We start from the raw sequence: 10174 nt of genomic DNA, 5'->3' as shown, positions 1-10174 counted from the left end.
ACACACACACACACACACACACACACACACACACACACACACACACAAATGGTCATAACTCTTGATATTCCCATTACCCAAAATGTACTACTTCAATGGTTAAGAATTTTGAAATGTTTTTATATGACCATAATTTTTTTGGCTTTTCACCTTTCCCTCAATCTCCCCTTACAAAACCCTAGTCTTCACCTATTTGGTGACTTCCAATCCTTTGACTCCTTAACTCTCTTCAAGATCATCTCCTCTGCACTAGCTTCTCCACTTCTCACCATCTTGACTCCTTGGTGAACCAATTCACTTCTACATTGTCTTCCTCTCTTGAATTCCCAGTGCCTTTATACAGCCAATTATGCCCAGTCAAAATTCAGTCTTAGACCATTCCCTCCATTCATCACCTTTGCTCCTACACATATGCTGCTGAATGAAGTTGGAAAAAAACAATGATGTGATCGTTCTGACTCAGCGCCCTACATATTTATTTGTATTACATAACCTTGACTAGGTCCTCACTACTGCTAGGGAATTTTCCCGTACTTCCTTTATCAACTCACTATCCCACTCTCCATAGTGGTACTTCCAAATCTTTTCATCCCTCCTCAAGCCTTTCCACCCCTTACTCTTTCAACTGAGAACCTTGGCTCATATATTACAGGAAAAAAAATGAGGCCATTCACTATTCACTCCCTCCTCTCAGCTCTTTCTCATCTCCTTTCACTAAGATACTTTTTGCCACTATCTCCTCCTTCACCCTTTTCTCACATGAATAAGTGTACTTACTTCTTACCAAGCCTAACCCCTCTACTTGCTCAAGTGATCCCATTTCATCCTACCTCCTCTAAAAGACTGATTTCTTTTCCACCTATTTTAATCTCTCTCTGGCTATTAACCTTCTTACAACTTATATCCTAAAATATATTCTTCAATTCAATGACTCTGGCTTCCCATCTCTTCCATGAAGAAGAAACTCCATCTCTTGGCTTCAGTTGTTTGTTTTATTATCCTCAGTGCCTGCAATGTTCTCCTTCCTTTGTTCTGATTACTATCCTCCCAGGCTATCTTTAAATCCCAATTAAAATCTCACCTTCCATAGCAAGCCTTTCCTTGCTCCTCAATTCCAGTGACTTCCTTCAGTTAATTCTTTCCTATTTATCCTGTAGATACCTTGCTAGGTATATATTTATTTTCATGTTCTCTCCCCCACTATATTGTAAACTAGTTAAGGGTAGGGACTGTCTTTTCCCTCTTTTTGTATCCTTAGCACTGAGAACAGTATATAGCATACAGTAGGCACCTAAGAAATTTTGATTGATTGATATGGTATTTCCCTAATCAGCACTACATTTGCTACTTACATGGGATTGATTTTAAAAGAAATTCTTTGTGCACTTCTGTAGCTCACACATTTCATTGAGACAATTTAATCATGTACACAAATGGAGTAAGCCATTTTGTCAAACAAAAATGCAGCTTACCTTTTCAGAACAATAAACTAAAAGTTGCTCCTTATCATGTTTTCATTTCCTTCTGAATCTGGCAAAATGTACTAAAACTCAGGGACAAAATTAATATTTCAGTGTATTTCTTAGAAGAGGGAGGCAGAGAAGCAAATCTGATCAGGCTTCTTTGTCAGAATGAGCTATCAATATAGTGTTGCTTAGAATTATTCAAGATATTGGTAACTTTTCACTCAGATATTCACACACGCATATGCATATACATGTATATACATGTATGTATTATATATCCATATCTCTATATCTGTAGATCTATCCTCTCTCTCTCTTTCTCTGTCTCTCAGTCTCTCTCTGTCTCTGTCTCCATCTCTGTCTGTCTGTCTCTGTCTCTCTCCTCTCTGTGTCTCTCTTCTTGAGAGTATTGTAGGCCCTGGGGGAAAGTTAGCTTTCAGTGTAATAAATCAAAATCCAGTTAATCCATTTAAATAGTTAGAATGCAGGTGAGGAAGCCTAGTCTTTGAGGCACACATTTGAGTACTTAAATACCCTGGGATCTTAATGTATAAAGACCATAACATCTACCTACATTAGTTCCCAGAATACGCAATGTAAAATAATAATAGGATAATGGATTTAGAGTTGGAAGGAATCTTAGAAACAATCACCCACATTTTACAGATGAGGAAATTGAGATGCACATAGGTTAAGTGACCTGTATAGGGGTCACAGAGCTAGTAAGTATCTGAGGCAGGATTTGAACCAAAGGCCTTAAATGTTCTAGTCACTATACTATAGTGTTCAGGGCTGTTTCTATTTTAAATTCATAAAAACCAAAACACAACATGAAAAGTACATGATAATAATGAACAACAGCAATAATATTGAGAAGATAGTGAGAATTCTAGATTATTTTCTGTCCACGTGGGGAATTGTCTCTTTTTAAAGAGTGCCACTCTAATGCTACTTTCCCTTCTCTGTTATTGTTTGTCACTGTTCAGTTTTATCTGACCCTTTCTGACAGCATTTAGGGTTTTCTTGGCAAAGAAACTGGAGCCATTTGTCATTTCATTCTCTGGTTCATTTTATGGATGAGGAAATTGAGACAAACAAGGTAAAGTGACTTGGATAGGGTCACACAGCTAGTAAGTATCTGAAGCTTGATTTGAATTTAGGTCTCCTGACTCCAGGGCCTTGGAACTCTATCTACTGTGCCACCTAGCTTCTCTCACTTATCTAGACATCTTTTCAATAGCTTTTTCATCCATCCATAGCAGAGACCATGCCCTGGGGGAGCTTAGGTCCTTGACCCCCTTTGTCTTGATTGGTTATTATCTTTCATGGGCCATTATTTTAGGAATATCCCAGCCACACTTTACACTTTAGTCCCTCCTCTGCCTACCTCCCCTACCACCTTCTTGAAAACTGAAGCCAAATGCTTAACCTTTCCTTAATCTCCCACTCCTCTCTTTTTCTGGAACAATGAACTCTAAACAAAGCAGCTTTGCCACTTTTTCCTGTATGAGATCTGTTTGTCTTTTCCTCTGTTCCCCACTCACAATCCCTGTAATTTACCAGGCCCATTTTTTTTTTTTAGTTTAAAAAGTGCCCTCTAGTGGGCACCACTTCCCTACCACATTATTTCCTTCCATTGACAAACAACATCCTGGAGGACAAAGTGTATCTTTGCCTTTGTATTATTTGTATCCCTACTTACCTTAGTACTTGGCCCTTTGTAAGCACTTAAAAAGTGCTTTACCATAATTTATTCAAAAAAAACTAATATAAAATGAATTATCTTTTTTTTTCTTTAGGGAAACGTTTTAAAATTATTATTCTACTTAGCCCTGATACCAGGGCTTGGGAACCGGCGGGCTTGAAGCCTTGCATCCTAGGGTCCTTGAAGCCTTTTAACTGAGTCCAAGTTTCACAGATCAATCTTTTTATTAAGTGATCAATTAAAGAGTCACACTTTAGAATCTAGAGGGCCACATATGGCCTCGAGGCTGGCAGTTTCTCCACCCCTGCCCCAACCATTGTAATCTGTAGTGGGGATTATAGTTTGTAAACCTGAGTGGTTTCTAACACTTACCGGTAGCATAGTACCTGTAATTTACTAGGAACTTAATAAATATTGATTGATTCATTGATTCAAAGTCAAAGAGTCTGATCAAATTATTTTATTAGTCACTTGGTGTACCTGGAATTATATAACTCAACCTAAAAGCATAGCAAACTGCTTCATCTCATAGACATCAAAATATCATTGGACTTGAGCTCAAGGAAAAGTAGAAGCTAAGGGCTCTAAGTTTGAATTCAGAAGTCACATCTAATGGATTGAGGTAATAATTCTACCATGATCTTCTCTAGGCAACAAGCATTCATTTAGCACCCTCTGTGTGTCAGGTGACAAAGATACAAATCTAAAAAATTAAAAAAAAAATCCTAGCCTAAAGTAGTTGAAATTTTAATGGAGGGAAGGGTTAACATATAAGTTTATACAGAAGAAATATAAAAGAAATAAATACAATATATTTAAATCCAAAGTAGTTTGAGAAGAAACATGATTAGGAAAGGCATAATATAGAAGGTAATGTTTGTGTTGCATCTAAAGGGAAAAAGAAAAGATGTTATGAGATGGAAGGGAGGAGGCAATGCATTTCAGGAATATGGGACAACTAGTAAAATGACATGGAGATAGGAGATGGAGTGATATTTACAAAGACTAGGAAGAAGGCTAGTTCGTATTACTGAGTACAGGAGGGGCAGTACTGTATAGTGAGGCTGGAAAGATAAGTTGTTTATATTTGTATTTTATCCTAGAGTAAATAGGAAGTCACCAGAGTTAACTGAGTAAGGAAGTCACATGTTCAGATCTGTGTGAAAGGAAGGCTATTTTGGCAACAATGCGTAGCATGAACTAAAAAGAAAAGACATTTGTAGCAAAAAAGACCAATTAGCAGGCTATTGCAAAAATCTCAGTGAGAGGTGACAAAGCTATGAATTCAGGTAGAAGCTGTGTGAGAAAGAAGAGGTTACCCACAAGAAATTTTGAAGTAGAAAAAGTTAGAGCAATTATTTTGATAGGTGAGGTGAGGGGGAATGAGAGGTTGAGAAAAACGGCAAGAGTATGAAATTGGGACATTGGAAGCATGATAGTGCCTTCAACAGAAATAGTGAATTTTGGAAAAGTAGGGTAAGACTCTTGGAGAGATGTGTAAAGTGGGGGTTGGGAGGAGGGGTGGGAGGAGAAGATAAGGTAAGAGGGATAGGGTAAAAAACAGAGGCTGAGAAAGAAAATAGTGAGTAAAAATAAGATGGAGGGAAATTCATGAACGGTAATTATGAATTTGAATGTGAATGGATGCTTATAGCAGCTCTCTTTGTGGCGGTAAAGAACTGGAAATTGCAGGAATGCCTATCAACTGGGGAATGACTGAATGAGTCGTAGTTTATGGTTGTGATGGAATACTGCTGTGCTGTAAAAAAGGATGAGCTCCATGATTTTAGAAAGGCCTGGAAAGACTTGCACGATGAAGAGCTGAATCAAGAGAACATTGTATGCAATAACAGCAAAATTGTTTTAAGAATGACTTTTAGCCTCTAAGCTATTTTTGACTATGATAAATAAAAAAAATTAAAAACAAGGGACATATGAAGAAAGATGCTATCTGCAGCCAGAAAAGTAACTGATAAATAGAAGTATTTATAGGATAATTTTACATAAATGTATATATATTTAACTATTCATTTCTAATGGTAACCATCTTGGGAGGGAAGGTAGAGAAAAAAGAAAAAAAAAGATATTTACATGATACCTTTGTTATATATGTGGAGGGAATAGCAAGTTGTATGGCAGATTGCAGTTTCATGTGCAATTATCTTTTTATATATATTACATTCTGTTATGGAACTGATTTTGTTCCATGCACTAAAAATAAAGTACACTTAAAGAAAGAATGGATGGGGTAGCTAGGTGGTACAGTGAGTAGAGTATTGGCCCTTGAGTCAGGAGGACCTGCATTCAAATTTGGCCTCAGACACTTAACACTTACTAGCTGTGTGACCTTGGGCAAGTCACTTAACCCCAATTGCCCTGCCTTCCCCCCTCCAAAAAGCAAAAAAAAAAAAAAAAAAGAATGGATAGTTTTGGGAAGGGAAAGATAATGTCTTCAGTCACACATACACACACATATATATTTATGTATTTATATATGTGTGTACACTTATATATATATATTTGAGTATTTATTTGGTGTGTACACACAAATATAAATGTATATATAAATGTATATATGTGCATACATATACATACATATATATACATACATATACATACATACATACATATATATATATGTGTGTATATATATATATATATATATATATATATATATATACTAGAGTGAGAGGGACCTTTCCTGTTTATCCCCTAAATTTCCCAGGCTAAAAGATTATTGCACCCTGTCTTTCTGCTGGCTCAGTTATTCCAGGATATTTCCTGGGGTAATATTTTCTGGGTTTTTAGAGTTCAATAAGGAAGAGTAAGAGTACCTTACTGCTTACTCCACCATCTTGACTTCCAGAAGTCTAACCTATATTTTCTTTTTGATAGGGTTTTAATTATTAGTAAATCACATTTCTAGATGGCTGGCAACTGGAAATTTAATAAATGCTATTCCATTATCAGAATTGTCTATATTCCTCTAACCACTATTTTACTTTTCAATCCAAGTAATCATGTTCAGACATACTTTTGGTTTTTCACTGTTTTGTATCCTTAATGCATTACTAAGCTTCAATTAAGTTTCAGTGTTTGGATATGCACTCAGGGAAATTGTGGACCACAGTCTAATGCATCTAAAATAGCAGACAATGTTAGAATTCTGTTAACAATGTACAAATGAGCTGTCTCATTACATGAGCTTTTAAAAGCTTTTTCAGATGTACTTATATTCATAAATGAACTACATTGATTATGGTTAAGTAAGAATTTTGTCTTCACTCATGTGGTTACAAAACCAAAGTGAAGGATATATGCAAATATCCCTCACTTGATTTTCAGCATATGAATACAGGATGATTTATAATTTAATGTAATCAGAAACAAGAGTCAAGTTTTATATTATGATTACCATTTGAATTTCTAAAAAAATGTAATGTTTAATGGATTTAAATAAATTAGATTATTGTAAAGCATAATAACAATGCAAAAGTCACTGAACTAGCTTTCTTATTTTTACCATAAATTTTTGGGATCACTCTAGCACATACATAAAATAGAACTTGCTCTATCTTACACTCTAGGAGAAAGAGTTTTCATTGGCATACCAGTGAGTTTCTATTCTGTACCATCAGTGTTTTTCAATATGCCTCATGAAATTAAGAAGAGCTTATATATATATATATATATATATATATATGTGTGTGTGTGTGTGTGTGTGTGTCTGTCTGTCTGTCTGTCTGTCTGTCTGTACACCAGATATATACTCATATATGTATGTACAGGTTTTTCCTTAAAGTGTTTTTGGTTTTCAAGGCTGAACCCCTAGGAATTGTGAGGAAAGGTGCCCCACTGATCAATTTGCTTTAAATACCAGATCAAATTTTTAATTCTACCTTGTTCAAACTATTTTGTTCACTAGAATATCATCTTGGGGGGGAGGGCAGGGGAAAAGCTTTGTGGTTGTCCATAAGATGGTAGAAACAGATTTTATAGTCTTATTTTTCATGTTCAAAACTTTTAAAAAGGGATTTAGCTTCATTTATGAGTCAGTCTCCTCCTTTATGAGGATTATGAGGATAAATGAAATAATTCATGAAGCAGTTATTTGGAAGAAAAATGTATATCAACAAAACACATTTTGTTACAATTGATCTAAAATAAAGTCCTTGGTGACATTATGAGATTTTGTTAAATTCTGTACTGTTTAAAGCTCTGTTCTATGTATTGGTACAATAAAAGCATTACTTCAAATGCTTAGAATAACTGACAGCAGCAATAAAAACAGATTAAAATAAAAAATCAACAGCATAAAATGATGCCATATATAGTTCTTGTATTTGGGTAAGTGAATTAAATGAAATAGTTTTGGAATGCAGGCCTGAACATGAATAAGTCAAAGGTCAGGAAGAATTGAGTAGCCACTAAGGTCCATAAATATGGTGATTCTGAAGAGAACAGGACAAACTGTTTCTGCCTCCTAGGATCATAAAACAGGAGCCATTAGTCTCACTACTTGAGCTTAAAAATCAAGTTAGAATTGAGGAAGAGCAATTATATTTTTGCCTTTTATCTTGCAGTAATTTTCTCAACTTTATCCTGAAATAAAATGATGGCTAATGTTGATATTATATCAGTTCCTGTGCTTGCATCCACTTGGTAAGATGGAGACCAATTGAAAGATCCCATTAAGCTCCTAGTTCCTGAAAGTTCCCCTAGTATGAAAAAGCATGCATAAGAGGCTATTAATGGGCTATAAGATAAGACAATGTGATGTAGTGGAAATCGCTCTGGCTTTGTAATCTGAGGATCTAAGTTTGAATCCCAAGTCTATTACACCCTTTGTCCCTAGGGACAAGTTCCTCTGAACTTGGTTTTCTTCATCTTTAAAATGGGTTTAGGGGCAGCTGGGTGGCTCAGTGAATAGAGCACTGGCCTTGGAGGCAGGAGGACCTGAGTTCAAATCCGATGTCAGACACTTGACAAACTTACTAGCTCTGTGACCTTGGGCAAGTCACTTAACCCCAATTGCCCTACCCTTCCCTGTCCAAAAAAGCAAAATTAATAATAATAATAATAACAATATAAAATGGGTTTAACAATTCTGACACTACATGCCTCATAGAGTTATTAGGAGAATATACTTTGTAAATCATAAAGTAATATGGAAATTTGAATGATTTTGACCGTATGGAAGGTGAAAAGTTTGCATTTTACCTCAAAGAACATTTTCTGATAATGTAATATTATAAGGGAATGAGGATATCCCCTCCCCCACCCCTACTCTAAGAATCTCTTTGGGACTAGTTTAAATCAACAAATATTTATTGTGTGCCTACTGCATACAAGAAAGATATTCCATGAAGCTTCTGTGTTCTGAGTGCAAGTGATGTAACTATGAGCCAAATGGGCAGAACAAATGTATTGAGAAATACCAAAGGTCAGCTTGCAGCTAGGTATGGAGTTCTTCAGAGGTAGACAACTCTGTCCTTTAGCAATGAGGAATAGGTCAGCTACATTTGAGCAAAGGTTTTAGGTATCACAGGAGGTAGAATTGTAATCAGAAATGCTGCAGATATTGACGACAACTAGGTGCAGATCAAGTGGCACTTAGATGGTGTAGTGGGTAGAGTGCTGGGCCTGGAGTCAAGAAGACCTGAATTAAAATTTGACCTCAGACACATACTAGCTGTGGGATCCTGAGCATGTCACTTAACCCTGTTTTCCTCAGTTTCCTCACCTGCAAAATGAGCTGGAGAAGGAACTGGCAAATCGCCCCAGTATCTTTGCCAAGAAAACCTCAAATGGGGTTACAAAGAGTAGGGCAGGACTGAAACAAGTGAACAACAAGTACCACAACTGCAAGTCAAGAGGTTTCACAGGGACCTGAGTGCATGGACTCTATTACTTCTGTCTTTGCTTTGCTTCCATGCACAGTGATCATAATTAGAGATCAGTATCCTCTTTTCATAGACTGAACAGGGGTATATATTTACATATTTTGAAATTGTCATATGCTCTGTCTTCTTATAATGGGGCTTTAAACTTTGTTAATACCTTCCTGTACCAGTATTATTTCATTTTATCCTCCTAAAAATCTGTGACATACATATAAATATATATGTATGTATATATGTGTGTATACATACATATAGATATAGAGATATAGATATGGATATGGTTAGATATAGTTATAGATATTGTTATTTATAAAAATTCCAGAGGAAAGACAGACTACTGAGGTAGATGGGTTAAACTCATTTATTTTAAATTTCTTGCAAGAAGTGGGTGTCCTGCCTGAAGAGCAACACATCAAAGGTGAAAGCTGGTGTTTTAAAGCCCTAACCAAAGATGCAAAGTCCCTTCCTGACTTCCTCATTGGCTGGGTACTTTGAGGTGAACAACTTTCCAGCACACCTACTTCATGTTTCCCCTTGTCATGATTTCTCTCCCTCCATATATGTCCACATATATCACATGTGTTTAAAATGAGCCTTAGCTCCTCCTAGGGAAAAGATAGTATTCATGAAGCAGTTAAGCATGGGTAATTAAAACCTGGCTGGCCTATTTACCCTGTCTTAACCACACACCCAGTTAAGACTGGTTGTCCTCTTATTCTAAGAATTGTTTTTTTTTTGCAAAAAGAGAGTAGTTCTTTGAAAAGAAAACCCACCTTTCTGTACCTATGTGGAAACAAAAAATTTTTATACCTCATAGAGGTAGATGTAGATGATGTAGATGTAGATGATATAGATATAGATGTAGATGTAGATGTAGATGTAGTTGTAGTTGTAGTTGTAGGTGTAGATGTAATTATAGTTGTAGTTGTAGATGTAGATGATGTAGATGTAGATGTAGTTGTAAATGTAGAGGTAGATGTAGTTGTAGAGGTAGATGTAGATGATATAGATGTAGATGTAGTTGTAGATGTAGCTGTAGTTGTAAATGTAGAGGTAGATGTAGGTGTAGATGTAGATGTAGATGATGTAGATGTAGTTGT

Source organism: Petaurus breviceps, unplaced genomic scaffold, assembly GCF_028583685.1.
Source record: "Petaurus breviceps papuanus isolate PSGF00001 unplaced genomic scaffold, PetGlider_PUasm1.0 90639, whole genome shotgun sequence".
Taxonomy (NCBI): Eukaryota; Metazoa; Chordata; class Mammalia; order Diprotodontia; family Petauridae; genus Petaurus; species Petaurus breviceps.
This window is presented reverse-complemented; position numbering follows the sequence as displayed.